At 48.2% G+C, this 16,940-nt stretch overlaps 1 pseudogene; it reads left to right on the top strand.

Annotated features, from left to right (window-relative positions):
* Positions 1–245: 245 nt before the first annotated feature.
* Positions 246–2,291, top strand: LOC146186964 (uncharacterized; annotated as a pseudogene).
* The last annotated feature ends 14,649 nt before the right edge of the window (positions 2,292–16,940 follow it).

Here is a 16,940-nt window from a genome sequence, read left to right as displayed (position 1 = left end):
TTTGAGAACACAATTTGTGCAGAGGCAATAGAGAAATGTAAGTTGCGTTTTTAGAATGTGCCCCTGCCTCAGTTCTTGTTTAGGCATTAGACCATAGTGCAGCAGTCTAGTGCCTGAACCACAGAGAAGCGGAGGTTCTAGCGGGTCAGGGACACCTCGGCTGGAAGATAGCGACACGCGGCTACTGCTCCAGTGATCTTGAGTTCTACGGCGTTGCGCCGTAGACTTCCTGCCGTTCTTGAGCCCGTTCTGGGGAGTCAACGGCTGACGCAACCACCTGACAGATGGTGCCCACAACGCCAACATCGCCAGCATCGCCTTCACAGGCACTTGGACTGGGAGCTCGTACGACGCCAGCCTGAGCACTTCGAACGACACCTCGACGCCTACTACCTGGATGCCACTGACTGGATCCATGCAGCGTTTCATGAGCGCCGAACTGTGAGCATGAATGCCCAACGCTAGTAGACTGGGTGTTGTCGGATCGGGTGTATTGGTAGTCTGTGTTTTGTGTTAGTTTTGTGTGCTAGTGTTTGTGTCGCGTAGCGTGTGTTAAATGTGTCTGTGTGGGTACACCTGTCGCTTAGTCCATTCTTTCGGCCCGAGCATTCTCCGGGGGTCCGTGACAAAGTTAAGTGGTGAACCTGTGTCAGGAGTTTATTTCCTTGTTTCTTTTTGTTCTGTCTCGGATCTTTCCGATCTCTCGACGGCAAAAAGTATGGATTTGGCAAAAAGGTTAGAACTGACTCTCATGCTAGCTCTAAGCAAGAAAGAGGCGATGCGTCTCTATGACAAGGAGGCAAACAGGCAGAGAGAGGAAAGGGTACAAGCACGCGCAGACACTCACAAGGAAGAAGAGCAGGAAGCTAAAAGAGCTCGCGAGGCAGAACGGGAGAAAAGGATAGAACGAGAGAAGGAGTTTATTTTGTGGTAACGGGCGCATGCCGCGGGAGGACATGAGGAGATCACGGATGATGATCAGCGTTCCTTAGCGAGTTCAGAATCTTTTAGACCGGCCAGAGTTTGTCCAAGAAAGCTTATGGCTCTTTTTGATGGCAAAAGAGGATTTGGACTCATCTGCAACGATTCAAGCGGATAGCTTTGGAGTAAGGCTTAGAGTGCAGTGAATGGGCCACGGTGTTGAGCATGTGTTTAGTTAGAGAGGTGCTGAATGTGTTTGGGAAGATGCCTGCTGCTGATTCCATGGACTATGAGAAAGTCAAAAAGGCACTGCTCTAGAGATTCAGGCTTACGACAGAGGGTTTTAACGAAAGAGATTTTGCACCGCAAAACCTGAGGAATCTGAAACTGCTCAGCAGTTTTCCTGCAGGTTGATCAACTATTTCGACATGTGGCTTAATATGTCAAACACCAAAAGAGTTTTGAAGGGGTACGTGACAAAATGGTGATAGAGGAGTTTTTAGCATGTTGCAGTCCAAAGCAAGCACGATTCCTGAAAGAAAGTTGTTCATTGGAAGGGTTTGCCGACACTGCACCAATTCCTTGAGGCTCAAGTGCTGAGAAATACGAGTAAGGCAAAGGAGGAAACCCAAAGGGTCCTAGAGACAGATGCAGCAACAAGAGCCTATGGCGGTGCATCTAAGGCGCCAGTAAGATGTTTTCTTTGCTGCTAGGTGGGAAACGGTGCAGTTGACTGTCGGACAAGTAGCATTGCCCAAAAGACACAGGTTGTGTGTCAGGGTTGTAAGAGGAGAGAACATACTGTGGATGAATGCCGATATAGAATGCAGGACTCAGCTGCATGCGTTGTCGACTCTCGTGTAGAGCTTATCACACCACTTGAAGTTCCACAGCTAAAAGGAGAGCAAACGCCGCTGGAAAATGAGGCGGTGAGTGGAACTCCCAAGTCGAAGACAACAATGCTGGTGGTGGTTGGGAAAATAGGGGACCATCCTATATTGGTGCTTAGAGACAGCGGAGTCAATACAGTTTTGGTTCGGAGAAGCCTGGTGAAGGACGAAGATCTTAAATGGGAAGCACCGGCTGTCACTCTTGTAGACAGCAGTCAGGTACCTTCCTGATGCCAGGATTCTAGCGTCCACGCCATATTATACTGTACAGGTAGTGGTAAAATGCGCAGAACAGCCAATCTACGATCTCATCTTGGGAAGCATTACGGGTGCCAAGAAGTGTCGAGGACCCCAACCGAGTGTAGGATGCTCGATGTCGAGGAACACCCAAAAGAGGAAAGGCCCACAACACCTTAGGGGGTTGATGGGGCAGTCAGCTTCTCGTCGGCAGTGGAGACAGGCGCTCAAGTGATAGCCTGAGCAACGCAGCGTCCGTTCTGTACTCCCGTTACAATGTGTCTGAGCGTAACACCGGGCAAAATTGTAATTAGGCAAAGAGAAGACCCGAGCTTGAAAGCCTGCTTTTAAAGAGTTAGGGTGAAAAAAAAAAGGTAGCACATCATTCGAATATCAATTGGTAAACGGTCTTCTGCACAGGGAATACATATTTCGCTCGGGAAGGCTGGTCCAACAAGTGGTGTTACCGAAAGATATGCGAAAAACAGTGTTGTGCTTAGGACATGACGCCATTATGGCCGGACATCGGGGTGTTCACAGAACAGTGTGTAGAATCACCGAGTTCTGGCAAGGTGTCCAGAGTGCCGTTAAATGCTTTGCTCGTGTGACGTGTGCCAGCGCGCAGTCCCAAAGGGAAGAGTTGGTACCATACCTCTGGGCAAGATGCCAGTCATCGACCTACCGTTTCAAAGAGTAGCTATTGGCACTGTGGGGCCAATCTGGCCAGTAACCGCCAGAGGTACTAGATATGTGCTTACCCTGGTCGACGTGGCCACTCGTTATCCTGACGCGATTCCATTAAAGACTATTGACAGTATCCAAGTGGTGGACGGTCTTGTGGAGATGTTCTTGCGTTATGAGTTCCCGAGGGAAATTTTGAGTAAAGCAGTTAGTAACAATGCCATGCCATACCATATGTAATGGGCTTGTAGAGCAGTTCAACGGCACCCTCAAGACTATGATCAGGAAAATGTGGCAGGAGAGACCTACTGATTGGGATAGATACCTCCCAGCTCTTTTGTATGCTTACCGCGAAGTACCGCATATGAGTCGGTCTCTTGCCCTTCGAGATATTGTATGGGAGAACCGTTAGAGGTCTACTTACAATACTCAAGGAGCTGTGGGCTAATAAAGAAATTGCATCAGATCTCAAGACAACCTACACATATGTTCTTCAGTTACGGGACAAGTTGCAGAAAACATGCTGGCTTACACATCAAGGCCTGGAAAGGGAGCGCGAATGCTATATGGGCTACTATGACAAGGAACCCACTTGCAGAAATCTGACTCCAGGTGACAAAGTTGTCATCCTGCTACCCACGAACTGTAATAAGTTACTGACGCAATGGAAGGACCTTTACTTTTTGACGCAGAAGAAAATTGATATGGGTTATGAATTATCGATAAATAACACCAAGAAGTTCTTCCATGCAAATATGTTGAAAACATACGAAGAGTTCCCATACGGTACGATCCCAAGATAACATGCTCGGTAGTGACAGAGGAGACAGATGGTACTGCTGAGGTGCCCACATGCACTGGGAAGAAAAGTGTAGGATGGGAGGTGGACAAGTGTAGGTTCCGGCGGTCAGGGACACATTGGCTGGAAGAGAACAACTCCGGCTACATCTCTGGTAACCTCGAGTTCTACGTTGTCGCACCGTAGACTTCCTGCCGTTCCTGAGCCCGTTCCGGGGAGTCAACGGCTGACGCAACCACCTGCTACAACCAGGGGAGCCTCCAGCACTGTTCCCATTCATCCGAGTGATGCCCACAATGCCAAGATTGCCAGCATCAACTTGACGGACACTTGGACCGGGAGCTCGTGTGACGCCAGCCTGAGTACTTCGAACTCTACCTCGACACTTGCTGCCTGGATGCCACTGACTGGACCCATGCAACACTTCATGAGTGCCAAACCGTGAGCACGAGCACCGAACGCTGGTAGACTGGGTGTTCTTGGGTCGGGTGTATTGGCATTCTTTGTGTTTTGTGTTAGTTCTGTTTTGTGTGCTACTGTTCATGTCGCGTAGGGTGTATTAAATATGCATCTATGTGGGTACACCTCTCGCCTAGTCCATTCTTTCGGCTCGAGGTTCTCCAGCGATGCGTGACAATGATTGTGTGAATAAAACTATTTCTTGCTTTGGTATTGCATATTTATTTAACATTGAAGGTAGGGCAAGTTATGTGGTGTACTGTATTAGTTAAAAATTTGGCAGCGTCTGAAAAAAAAGCACTGTTAGCATGTTTCTGGTTAGATTTTAGTACTTGTTAATGTCAATAACTTTTATGACTTGGTATTTGAAAAATAGGCATCTTAATCTCACTCGAAGTTAAGAAGTCTTGGACAAGTCATGCATTGTGCACAAAAGAGCCAGTGATCATTTGGTATGACTGACTGTTTATCACATCAGAATAATTCGTAGATTAGGTCATCAAAAAATTTGGCACAGCAATGTGAATCTGAAATGAAAAGCATAAAACAGAAAAGGCCAATATACAACATTTTGGCCTCGCAGGTTCTCAGTGGTGGCTTGGAAACAACTGTTGCAGTGCGTGTTGCAGTTCCGAAGCCCAGTAGTTTTGTATTTTCTTCCCCTGCCATTTCAGGCAGGTGTAGACTGTGGCGTTATGCTGTGTCTCGAAGGAGCTCATTTGGCTGTAGCCAGATTTACATAAAACCAAGCTGCGTTTGTAAGTCGAGCTTGACTACAAGCGCACACCCCTGGATACCTGTATGTGGAAAACACAATGTTAGGCCTACCTGTGCCCTGCATTTATGGTAGACGTTGAGTAGCAGGTTTTCAAAACCAATCCCGAGCAGTTGAGATTGGCGTCCTAGCTTATCAGGTATCTTGTTTACTCTACATACCGTGTTGATGGTCCCCATTCTCCAGAAAATATGGTGTTGGAGTAGTGAGCGCAAAATTGTGAGCTGGATGGCAGACAGTGGTTGGCTGGTGACATGGGCGTGCACTGGCTGGTGGGCGAGTAGTGGAATGTCATGAAATCACATGACACGGCGTGCTGACAACTCGGGCTTCTCCTGTGAGAACGGGGATCGATATGGAAATTGAACTGTCAAGAACCCGTGGATAAAGAGCCAGAAATAGTCAGCCTCGGCCACGCAGGCACATTCATACTGATTGGTCATAGCACTGCTTTATGTCGAGTGACGTTTTGCATAAAGTAATGTTTACTATTGAACGCTAGTGAGTATGCATGAGATAATAGAGGCACAAATTAGGCCACCGGTGATTAAGTGAGTGGCAAAGTGCATGCAATGGAACGAAGACTGCTGAGCCTTACCTTTCCTGTAAACCAACTTATTTCCTGAGGGAAGACAGAAACTGGAGCCATTAACGCTGTCGCATCATAACCTTAAAGGAGGAGGTTAATTGTCCCTTGAATATTTTTGCATCTCGTCCTTGTTCACTTCTGGGTTCTATAACCATCAGAAAGCAACATGAAAACCTATCTGCTTTCTACGTTTTGTGCAGAAGTAATGTGACTGTCTTTTTCAACGCTACTGCTTAGATTTGAATTTTTGTGTTTGCTGAACCGTGCATATTCTTCAGGACGGTATTGTTATTGCGTGATTGGGATGTTTGATAGGCATTTTTATACTAGCATCTTGCCTTTTGATCTTGTGCCTTGTCACTTAACTTAATCCAAGATCAATATTAGTGTGCGCTAAGTGGAATGTCTAGTTGAGTGTGGCTTATGCTGGACATATTTTCTTGCTCTGAGGTACCGCAAATAAATAATACACTGCTGCTGCCATATCAGATCGCGCTGATTCTGTAGGAGGACCCACTACCTTTAAATGAAACATAACGTCCTTTTGCACGGTTTTTTAGCTTTGCATTTGTGATGGAGTCTTGCCTCATTGAAGTCAACACTATGGTTCCCAAGCAAAGCTGTCTACAGTGAGAGACATTCGTAAGGATGAAGTGTGAAAAACGTGTATTTACGAAAAGGAAAATGCCATGAGCAAGGTGTGTTTTTGTGCTCATTGCCATTGAAGTTGCACATACTTTTTGGAGCTACAAGCCTTTTATCTCGGGCATCTTTGTGCTTGAAATAATTGATGCAACCTCAAACATTTATTTGCTGGTTTAATGGTGCCATGAATAAATGTCTAACTTCTACTAAACCTGTTTACATTCCACGACTTGCTGCTGCATATCAGCACTCATTTGGCCAAAAGCTGCTGGATTTGTCTTACTACATGGCCCAAGCTACAAGGAGAGTTTTCTTTATAGCCATTTATGGAGTTTAGAAAACCGTAAAGTGCCTTTTACACTGTAAAACATGAGACCATAAATAAAAGAGTCATCGCACAGTGATTTTGCTGCTTAATTGTGTTCTTGCCTCGTTATAGCGAAAAAGTAAAAAAAAAAAATTGTAATAGTTCTATAAAGCTGAAATTTGTAATACCAAATTTTGCAATTAAAGCGCTCGAAAGCAGCTCGATTTACTCACTTAAGGGATGGAAACTCATGGAGCCGCTGCTAGAAAAATGGGAAGTCTTTTTGCCAACTTTCCAACGTTTTCCTGGACCATCGCGGCGAGACTCAGAAATCCGAGCGCCAGATTGTTTGGCTTCCGCGCCCAACACCGAACACTGCTAACCCGCAATGAAGCCATCGTACGACAGGTCAAGTGCCAAGTATGGTTTCTTTTCTGCATCACAGTCGCGAAAACGGCATGCCAGAGCGTAAGCTGTCGCCGTTTTTGCCACATCCGTGACAGCCTACGAAACGCATGATGGCTACAAAGCTACAACCGTCCACACCACTGCTTCCGTGGTGCTGAAGACGATTTCGAAAGGTGTGCCGACAGCCGGGTTGCCAACTATCCATGCCGAGATCTTACGCGGCGCTGTTGGCAAATACGGGATGTCACTACAAAACACGAACATTTGCACAACCGCTCGCCGCTCCACCACCAGTGTCACAAGCTGCATCACCTATACAGCGGAAGCTGCGGGACCGTCTACCTTAGAGTGAAACTGACAGGACCCCGCCGCTCCCCAGAGCAGGATTCGGCAAGCCGATGGGGCAGCCACCGCGCGTCCTTGACACGGGCGCTGCGTTGACAGCCGAGAGCATAAAAACGCATACAGCAACACGCCCGCGCCAGTGCGCTCTGGCAAGATCCAGACTTCCGGGCCACTCTCGCGGCCGCTCCGGGAAAGCGTATTGTGTTTCCTCGGGCCCGCGATCGACGCATCGTTCTCACCTGTACGGCCGCCGCTACCGATCAACTCAGCCTTCGACGCCTCAACTAACAAGAAAGCCGTGGGAACCCCTTTTCCACAGACTGTTTAATCGAACATTATTTTCGCTTTTGTTAACCTTTACCTGACTTAGCAATATTTTACGCTGTGTTTTCTATGTGACTTTTGACCATACGTATATCTAGAATACTTGCTTTGTTATCTTTATAGTCTTCTTTTATGCATTTTGTTCATTGTCGGGTTTTTCTCTTGTCATTTAGCTAGTCGTCTTTAGCAGTATCTTGTCGTGGCGTTTTATTTTTTTTTTTCATTGTACTCTATTATTATGCAGTGTAATTTGTACTGCTATTTATAAACATTCCATCCTTTGTAAAAGCGATGGAAAGCGTATTGTGTTTCCTCGGGCCCGCGATCGACGCATCGTTCTCACCTGTACGGCCGCCGCTACCGATCAACTCAGCCTTCGACGCCTCAACTAACAAGAAAGCCGTGGGAACCCCTTTTGCCACAGACTGTTTAATCGAACATTATTTTCGCTTTTGTTAACCTTTACCTGACTTAGCAATATTTTACGCTGTGTTTTCTATGTGACTTTTGACCATACGTATATCTAGAATACTTGCTTTGTTATCTTTATAGTCTTCTTTTATGCATTTTGTTCATTGTCGGGTTTTCCTCTTGTCATTTAGCTAGTCGTCTTTTATCAGTATCTTGTCGTGGCGTTTTATTTTTTTTTTTTCATTGTACTCTATTATTATGCAGTGTAATTTGTACTACTATTTATAAACATTCCATCGTTTGTAAAAAAAAATGACCTATTTGAACTGATATCTCAATCACACACCGACACACGTACTTCACGGGTTGACCGGCCTAACTTTTAAATGTGTTCTCAAACCTCATAGAGGGACGACGGGTAACCGTAAAGGGAATCCCGCGTCTCTTTTGACCGTAAAATCGGATGTTTGTGACAACCAGTCACTTGCGTACTGCGGCGAAGCTTGCCGCCTGTGATACGAGCGAGCACCGCTTAGCGGGGGAGTTCGATGCATCCATTTCGTGCCGAACCGCGCTCAATATTTAAAGTAGACATTCAATGTATTTGTCAAAATATTTGACAGTTCGATATAGCAAATCATTCGTAATGTGCGTATTTGTCATATCGAGGTTTGACTGTAGTGCAGTGAAAATACGGAGGAAAAAACACGGTTAAGGCAGTAGAGATTTTTTCTCATTTTTCGAATTTGCGCTATAGAAATTATGGGCGGTGCTTCTTTTGCTTGCTGTTTCTCGTTCGGGTACATGTTTATGCTCGTCAATTACCATTTCCTTAACTATTTTATGCACAGAGTCCTGAACTACATTGCCGAGCTACCGGTAGTAATTGCGACTTCCCTACACAGATATGAAGTCCACATTCATATGTGCTAGCATGGCTTGGGAGTAGTGTATCCAAGAGCTCTGTAGTGGAAGGTTGATTCCTGTCCCATCCTCAAATTCAAAGGAGAAACTGAAGTTGGCAGCTCCTCCCAACTCTGTCATATTGTGGTCTCGTTACGTGACAGAACCCATCGATGGTTCAGATGCTTGACCATGTCACCATGCCAACTACCGCTTGCCTTACTACAAATGCCTACAACTACACGTGTCTGTGATTTCTCACTGATCACAATGCCAAATTTCCTCCAGAACGAGGATTATCACGTTAAACGGCCTCTGAATGTTTTCCCTTGTGCAATCTTTGAACAGCAAATTTCAGTAATAACGAGGAGTAAATGCACGAGAAAAGTTGTTCCCGAGATAGATTTCCATAATTCGAGCCGTCCATATTGTCACGTGGTAGTGACAAGGCCGCAGGCACAAAAGAGAAGAGAGCGCGTTTTTGCAATACCTAGCGCTTAAATCAACACTCTTTGGGCTGACTTGCACCCGCAAAAGAACTTGGCAACTCTGCGGCGATAACACCAAATGTGCTCGTCGGTTATCGAACAAGAATGGCCGTTTCACTCGTCAGCGCTCAATATAAAGGAGGCGAAGAAGCCTAGATAAAGCCGCTAACAACATAACCTGGAGCAGTGTAGAAACACACGCAGGTGGCCGGAATCTTCGAAACACATCTCGGCACATCTTGCGCGACAAATAAAATAGTAAAGCTGCGTCTTGCGACAATGAGCATGAACAAAGAGTACAAAATAGAGCTCTGCGCTACAGTAACAGTGATAAGGCCGCATGCCAGCGGCTGTAACAGCTTTTAATGGTATGTGGCATTACTCCCCAGTTGAAAACATCACCTCGATGTTCCAGAAATAAACAGAAAAAGGTAAACGTGAACATTAGAAAGTGTAGCATCACGGATTCTTCAACGCGCGTAATATGGCTTCAGACGTACAACATGTACGACTTCTGGGCGCACGCGTCGCCGTTGGGATGCTGTCGCACCGTCGGGAAAGACTTCATAGTCCAGTTGTCCGACGCGGCGAAGGATATTGTATGGCGCAAAGTACCGATGTAACAACGTTTCACTTAGCGACGGCGAATCGGCGTCCATACTCAGACTTGGTTTCCCGGCTTGTACTCTGCGTCGCATCGTCGCAAGTTATCGTCAGGCGTCGGTGCGTTGTTGGTCTTTAATGCGCAGCCGGGCGAGTCGTCGGGCTTCCTCTGCATCGAGGTTGTCTTCTGTCACGTGTGGCAGCATCTCATCCAGTAGGGGGCTTCGGGCGCGCTACATCGAGGCACCGAGCATCGAGCGTTGTCGTGCGCTCCTTGCCGGTCACAAGCTTGAACGGGGACGTTCCTATACGCGAAGAGCACGTACGACAGGATGGCGCCCCAGGTTCGGTCTTCGGCGTCGGTTTACGTAACAATTAATCATATCCGCAATCGTTTTGTCAAGGCGCTCCGTAAGTACTAACTGACCTGGGGATGGTACGCTGTTGTACGTCGATGGCTTGTATGACTAGATTAAGATGTCTTGCGTGAACTCCGCCCCAAATGATGTTTCCCTGTCCGCGATGAGCACTTCGGGGGCGCCGTGTCACAAGAGAATGCGTTCTACGAAGAACTTTGCGACTCCTGCCGCGGTACCAATTGGCAGGGCTTTGGTTTCGGCGTAGCGGGTAAGGTAGATTAGTGGCCACGATGATCCACTTGTATATACCCACAAATGAAGTGTGAAATGGGCCGGGGAGATTTATCGCGATTAGCTGAAATGGCCTATTTGTGGGTGGTAAGGGGATCAGTAACCCGGCAGGTTTGATAGGGGGCGTCTTGTGTCGCTGACACAGCATGTTTTCACGCAATGGACAACATCGGCAGGCAACCGCGGCCAGTAGTTCTGAATTCACTCCAACGTGCGCGCAAACCTGAGATGTCATGCTGTCGGCTCAACGTGTAATGCCTGCAGAATTTCCTGCCGGAGGTATTTAGGCACAAGAAGAAGCTGCGCAGTCCTGTTGGGTGCGAAGTTCTTCACGAAGATGTCATTGCTTAACGCGAACGACGGCAAATGACGCTCGAACAAAGCAGGAGGGAAAGCGGTCTTGCCTTCCAGGTAATCGGCTAGTGCTTTCAACTACGGGTCTGTTCGCTGTTCTGCGAAATTGCTGGCTCTTAACGGCCCCAAGAAGGCGTCGTCGTCCCCTTCTCTCGGGGAAGCGTCGACGGGGGCTCGGAATAAGCAGTCTGCGTCGGAACGCTTGCGACCAGACTTGTAGACCACAGTGATATCGAATTAGTCAAGACGCAAGCTCCATTGGGCAATGCGGCAGGAGGGGTCTCAAAATGGCCAGCAACAAAGCACGTGGTGGTCACTCACAACCTTGAATGGTCGGCCGTATAAGTATAGACGGAACTTTGAAGTTGCCCAGATGATCGCGAGGCACTTTCTCGGTCGTCTAGCAATTCGCTTCGGCTTTCGATAGCGAACGGCTGGCGTACGCGGTAACTCTTTCCTGCCCTTCAGTTATCTGAATGAGAACTGCGCCTAGGCCCACACTACTTGCGTCGGTGTGAATTTCACTCTCGTCGTTTTATCAAAGTCGCCTAGGACAGGAGGGGATTGTAGGCGGTGTTTAAGCTCGTTGAAGGATACTGCTTGCGGCGCTTCCCATTTAAAAGCTACGTCAGCCTTTGTAAGTTAAATCAACGGTTCGGCGATGAGCGAAAAGTTCCTGACAAATCGCCGCTAGCAAGCGCATGATCCATGGTTGACAGCGCTTAAACACGCGGACAGAGAAAATGACACAGGCGCTGAACTTCAATTTTATTCTAGAACCGCCGATAATACCCACAAAAGCGCCGACTAGTGGCGGTTTTGGACACTCGTGGCAACAAAGAGTAACATGACAAATAAAAACCAAAAGAAAGAACCGAAAGGAACAAAACCCGAACAAGGTGAGAAAAAAATAGGCAAGTCATTTTTAAGCCGCCAGTACATGGAACTGTTCAGTAATATGAACGAAATAATTTTCATGAACTGATCCGGGAACATATAATAAAATCATGCAAACACAAATCAAGCACGTATAATAAAGCAATACGTAGTTGCATGACAAATGATGCGCAATGGGAACAAAAAATGGGTAACATAGGTGAAGCTAACAATTAACCAACATTTTTAAGAACGACGCAATTAACACAGTTAAGCGCGTGACATGAAGCGCACTAAAAACAAAAGGCGCATGAACAGCAATGATGAAGCCAAATATTAACATCGCTAAACGCAGAAGATGAGCACTAAACTAAAAGAAAATGAAGGAAACGCGCACGAGCAACGGGGATAAAGCCAACAATTAACATAGATAAATGATGAAAATGAGGTGCATAAAATCGACCAGGAGAGATAAAATATCAACAAATGAATTCAACGATAGTATGAAAGCTAAAACCAGGCTAGTTAAAACAAATCCAGAAATGCAATCTTTTTTTCCAAGAGTGAAACGGAGGGCGTGTTTGCACAATCATCCCCGAGGCGCTAAATTCTGGCGGCTTCCATTATTTCATGTGTCAGCTTTATCTGATGCGTTTTTAACACTGCTTTTTTTTTTTTTTTTCGAAGATTGGGTGGCGTAGCTTCTTTCGACCACAGTTCCGACAGTGGACTGGCAGATTGAGGAAGGGCCTGCGAAGTCATTTTTATGCTCTATTATTAGCCTTTCATTGATGCATCGGCCTGTTTGGCCGATATATGCCTTACGGCAAGGCAAATTTGTCATGTTACTGTTTGTTGCCACGAGTGTCAAAAATCGCCACTCGGTACTTTTGTGGCTATATAAGCAGCCACTAGTACCGCCGATACGGCGGTACTAGAATAAAGTTGAAGTTGCAGCTCCTGTGTCGTCGTCTTTTCTGTGCTCTTTCTCTGTCCGCGTGTTTAAGCGCTGTCAACCATGGACCTACACCAACTAGCCCGACAGCTTGTCCTATTTTTAGCAAGCGCATAGTCCAAAGAATCTGCGCACAGCCTTTTTCGGCAGGCTTTGGAAACTGGGTGGTCGAATTTGCTTTCTGTGGGTCTGTGCGAACTCCTCCTTTACTTACAATATGGCTCCTCGTAGGCAAAGTGGCATTTCTCTGGTTTGAGTGTTATAGCCCTGATGATTTGACTGCTTCCATCCAGCACTGTCCAAAGCTTTCTCAGATCATCTGCAAAGCTTGAGGAGAAAACAAAGACGTGGTAAGCTGTATGCTTACCAGAACTTTGAGCGCAGGTCGATGATTGCGCGGGGTTCACTGAGAAAATCCATACCCAGGATAACGTCTCGCGAGCAGTACTGTAGGACTACTAAGCTTTTAGGATAAGTACACACCCATTCACTGTCACTGTCGGATGGCGTAATAAGGTTACAACCAGCGGTGCGGATTAGCGGGCCATCATAAGTGGTCGTCACTTTCTTGACCGGGGCGGCGAGCGCTCCATTGATCACAGAATAGTCGGCTCCGGTGTCCACTAAGGCGGTAACCATGCGACCATCGACAGCAACTTCGAGGTCACTTGCTCGTGTCCTCGTATTGGAATGTAGGCTTCGGTGTTCGATCTAGGCTTCGCCGTGAGCCGAAGTCTGATTTCTGGGCTCGTAAATGTCTTGGACGTCTTCATAAGAAACGTCGGCGCGGCGTCGTCGTCTCTCGTCTTCGGCGGTGGAAAATCCTCGTGTTTCCGCCGTGAAGCAACCTAACCTCCAAAGGCTGCTCTATTTAGTTTGCCCTGCGTGGGCAGGAGACCTTTCTTGAGCGTAGCTTCTGCCCGGCGACGCAAAAGTGGGGCCTGAACGGTGATGGAGAGCGTGATAGACAACTTAGCTATGCGTGCTCTCCCCTCCGCAGGAAGTCGTCGATTTCCTGTGGTCGCTCGCCAGGACGAGTCGTGGGGCGTCGATGGCGAAACCGCGCAGGCCGATACTTTTGTACGGACAGAGACGGAAGATGTGTCCAGCCTCACCGCAATGAGAGCATAGTCGGCGGTTGTTGGAAGTCCTCCAGGCATCATATTTCCTGGTGCTTTGGCGTTGCTTGTAGACTTGGCGGACGGAAACCAAGGGGAGGCGTTCGGGAACAAGATGGAAGCGACGTTGGCTTAGCGTCGCACGTCATGGAGGCGAGCTACGTAGCACGCCGACGTAGGTCACGGACGGTAGTTGTTCGGGAGCGGAAGTCATTGTAGGAATTGCACCAAGAGCCTGCTGAACTTCGCGGACAAGGTCCGCGAGCGTGGCCGCCTGGGGCTGTCGGAATGATGGCAGCAGTCAGCGCAGCTCTTCCTGAATGACCTCCCGGATAACAGTCATGGGCAGTATCGAAGATACTGTATCTAAAGATAATCGAAGATACATGCATCGAAGATACTATCTTTAGATACAGTTTGTGTATCGGTATTAGGTATGTGTGCTGAAAATGAAAGTATCGGAGTATCGGTATCGAAAATACATTTTAAAGCATCGTGTATTTTAAAGATACTCGATACTAAAGAAAACTTCAAACATTGAAACCGCTGTGAGAGTTCGGGTTGACGGCGCTCGCTCAGACGGTAGTACAGGCCCTGAGGCAGCTCGGCCTGTAGTACCGCGTGAGTTCCCTACAAATGCCCCGGCCCCTCAGCGTCAACCACATTTCCAGATTCCCTTTCTTTAAGACTGAAGGAGGCAATTGTAAGTAGGCACTCACGAGGTGCTGTACTTTTGAGCACCGAGTGCGTACCACGAAGCTGCTAAGTCTTTAACAGATACACAGAAAGATATGAACAAAGCGGAAACGCAAGGCGAAAGTAGGAATCACACACACGTCTGTACCCCTAACCTATCTCCCCCCCCCTTTGCCCCCCCCCCATTCTCCCTGTCTACCTCTGCGGCATCTCACTCTCGTTAAGCAGCGTCCTCAGTGTGCTGTCAAACGCAGTTACTTATGCACGACCCTTCCCGAAACCCCTGGACTACGCGTGCCGGCTCTACTTAGCGGCAAGAACACAAGCTTCTAAGGCATCTGTCCACCACGATGCAGTCGGATAAGCGCCGTTCTTGCAGTTACTGCGGTTGACTGAAAACAAATCCATTCTGTAATAGGGCGTTTATTGACGCTCAGATGGAGAGCTGTGAGGAGAGGACCTTGCAACGGCGAGCCCAGCGTACTTCTTTGTCTTCGTCGCACAACGCGCTGGTGCATGTCGATGGCTGAAGTGCTGACTATCACAGTACATTTTCCCCCGGGTAAAAAAGGAGCCATCCTGGCGACTTATGGCGCGGAAAGCACAGCGGGGTCATAGAATGGCTTCAATCGGTTCACGTGAACTGTTTCACGACCACGGCGACGCAAGTCCGCAGAGGGCGTGACGGGCTCAACTACGTAGTTGACTGCAGATGTTTGCTGGAGGACCCTATATGGCCCGTGGTAGCGAGCAAGAAACTTCTTTGAAAGGCCAGGGGTTGTGGAGGGCACCCAGAGCCACACCAGAGAGTTCGGGAGATATGACGAAGCTTCGCCGGTATCACGGAGGTATTTTTGTTGCCACTGATTTTCTGTTGAGAGAGCGGGCGAGCTGACGGCATTCTTCTGCGTACGTGACGGCATCGGATAGCGTGGAAGATTCGGAAACGTCAGGGCGGTAGGGAAAAAGTGTGTCCATAGTACAGGGTGGCTCGCGCCCGTAAAGGAGAAAGAATGGAGAGAATCCAGTAGTGGTCTGTGTCACGGTGTTATATGCGTAAGTTACAAACGGTAGAACTTGGTCCCAATTGGAATGGTCGGTGTTCACGTACATAGCCAGCATGTCACCGAGAGTGCGGTTGAAACGTTCTGTCAGTCCATTCGTCTGAGGGTGGTACGAGGTAGCGGTGCGGTGTATGATGCGGCATTCTTTCAGGAGAGCCTCCAGAGCGTCTGATAAGAAAACGCGTCCGCGGTCACTGAGCAGTTCGCGAGGGGCACCATGGCGAAGAACCAGGTTTTCAGAATAAAGGCAGCCACGTCGCGTGCGGAAGCAGAGGGCAATGCTGATGTCTCAGTGTAGCGGATCAGATGATCCACTGCCACGATAATCCAGCGGTTGCCAGCTGAAGTTGTAGGAAGGGGTCCGTATAGATCTATGCCGACACGATCAAACGGACGGGCAGGACAGGGCAACGGCTGCAACGAAGCAGGAGACTTGAGAGGAGTTTTTCGGCGTTGGCAAGACTGGCAAGAGCGGACAAAATGGCGGACAAAGCGGTACATTCCACGCCAGAAGAAGCGTAGACGCAAGCGCGTGTAGGTTTTCAACACTCCGCCGTGGGCGCACTGGGGATCAGTATGGAAAGCAACACAAATTTCGGCGCGGAGATGACGGGGGATGACTAAAAGCCACTTCCTTCCGTCGTGAAGATAATTGCGGCGATAGAGCAGCCCGTCACGAATTGAAAAATGGTGAGCTTAGCGGGCAAGCGCCCTAGACAAACGACCTGGAGAGTGACTTGAAAGAAAGTCCAGAAGTGTAGATATCCACGGGTCGCGCCGCTGTTCCGTGGCCATGTCGATAGTGGCAAGCGAAGACAAATCGTAGGCGCAGATCTCATCAGACAACGAAGAGGGAGGCAGCGGTGAGCGCGAAAGAGCATCCGCGTCAGTATGCTTGAGGCCTGAGCGATATATGACACGAATGTCATACTCTTGGAGGCGAAGAGCCCAGCGAGCAAGGCGGCCGGACGGGTCCTTGAGGGACGCCAGCCAGCACAGAGCGTGATGGTGAGTGACCACATAAAATGGTCGGCCATAAACATACGGACGGAATTTGCCGATGGCCCAAATAATGGCCAAGCATTCTCTTTCCGTAACAGAATAATTGGACTCTGCCTTGGTCAAGGTGCGGCTTGCGTACGCCACCACATAGTCTCGGATACCAGGTTTGCGTTGGGTGAGAACGGCGCCTATCCCAATACCGCTAGCGTCAGTGTGAATATCAGTTGGCGCATTCGGGTCAAAGTGGCGGAGGATGGGAGGCGAAACCAAAAGACGGCGTAAAGTGTTGAAGGCGTCATCGCAAGCAGGTGCCCATGCGGAGAGGTCGGAGCTGCCGGAGAGGAGCTGGATGAGAGGAGCAATAATAGAGGCGAAATTTAAGATGAAGCGGCGAAAGTAGGAGCACAGGCCGATGAAACTTCGTAGCTGCTTCAGTGATT

This window comes from Amblyomma maculatum, chromosome 6 (genome assembly GCF_055883805.1).
Source record: "Amblyomma maculatum isolate TAMU_Amacu chromosome 6, ASM5588380v1, whole genome shotgun sequence".
Lineage (NCBI taxonomy): Eukaryota > Metazoa > Arthropoda > Arachnida > Ixodida > Ixodidae > Amblyomma > Amblyomma maculatum.
This window is presented reverse-complemented; position numbering and strand designations above follow the sequence as displayed.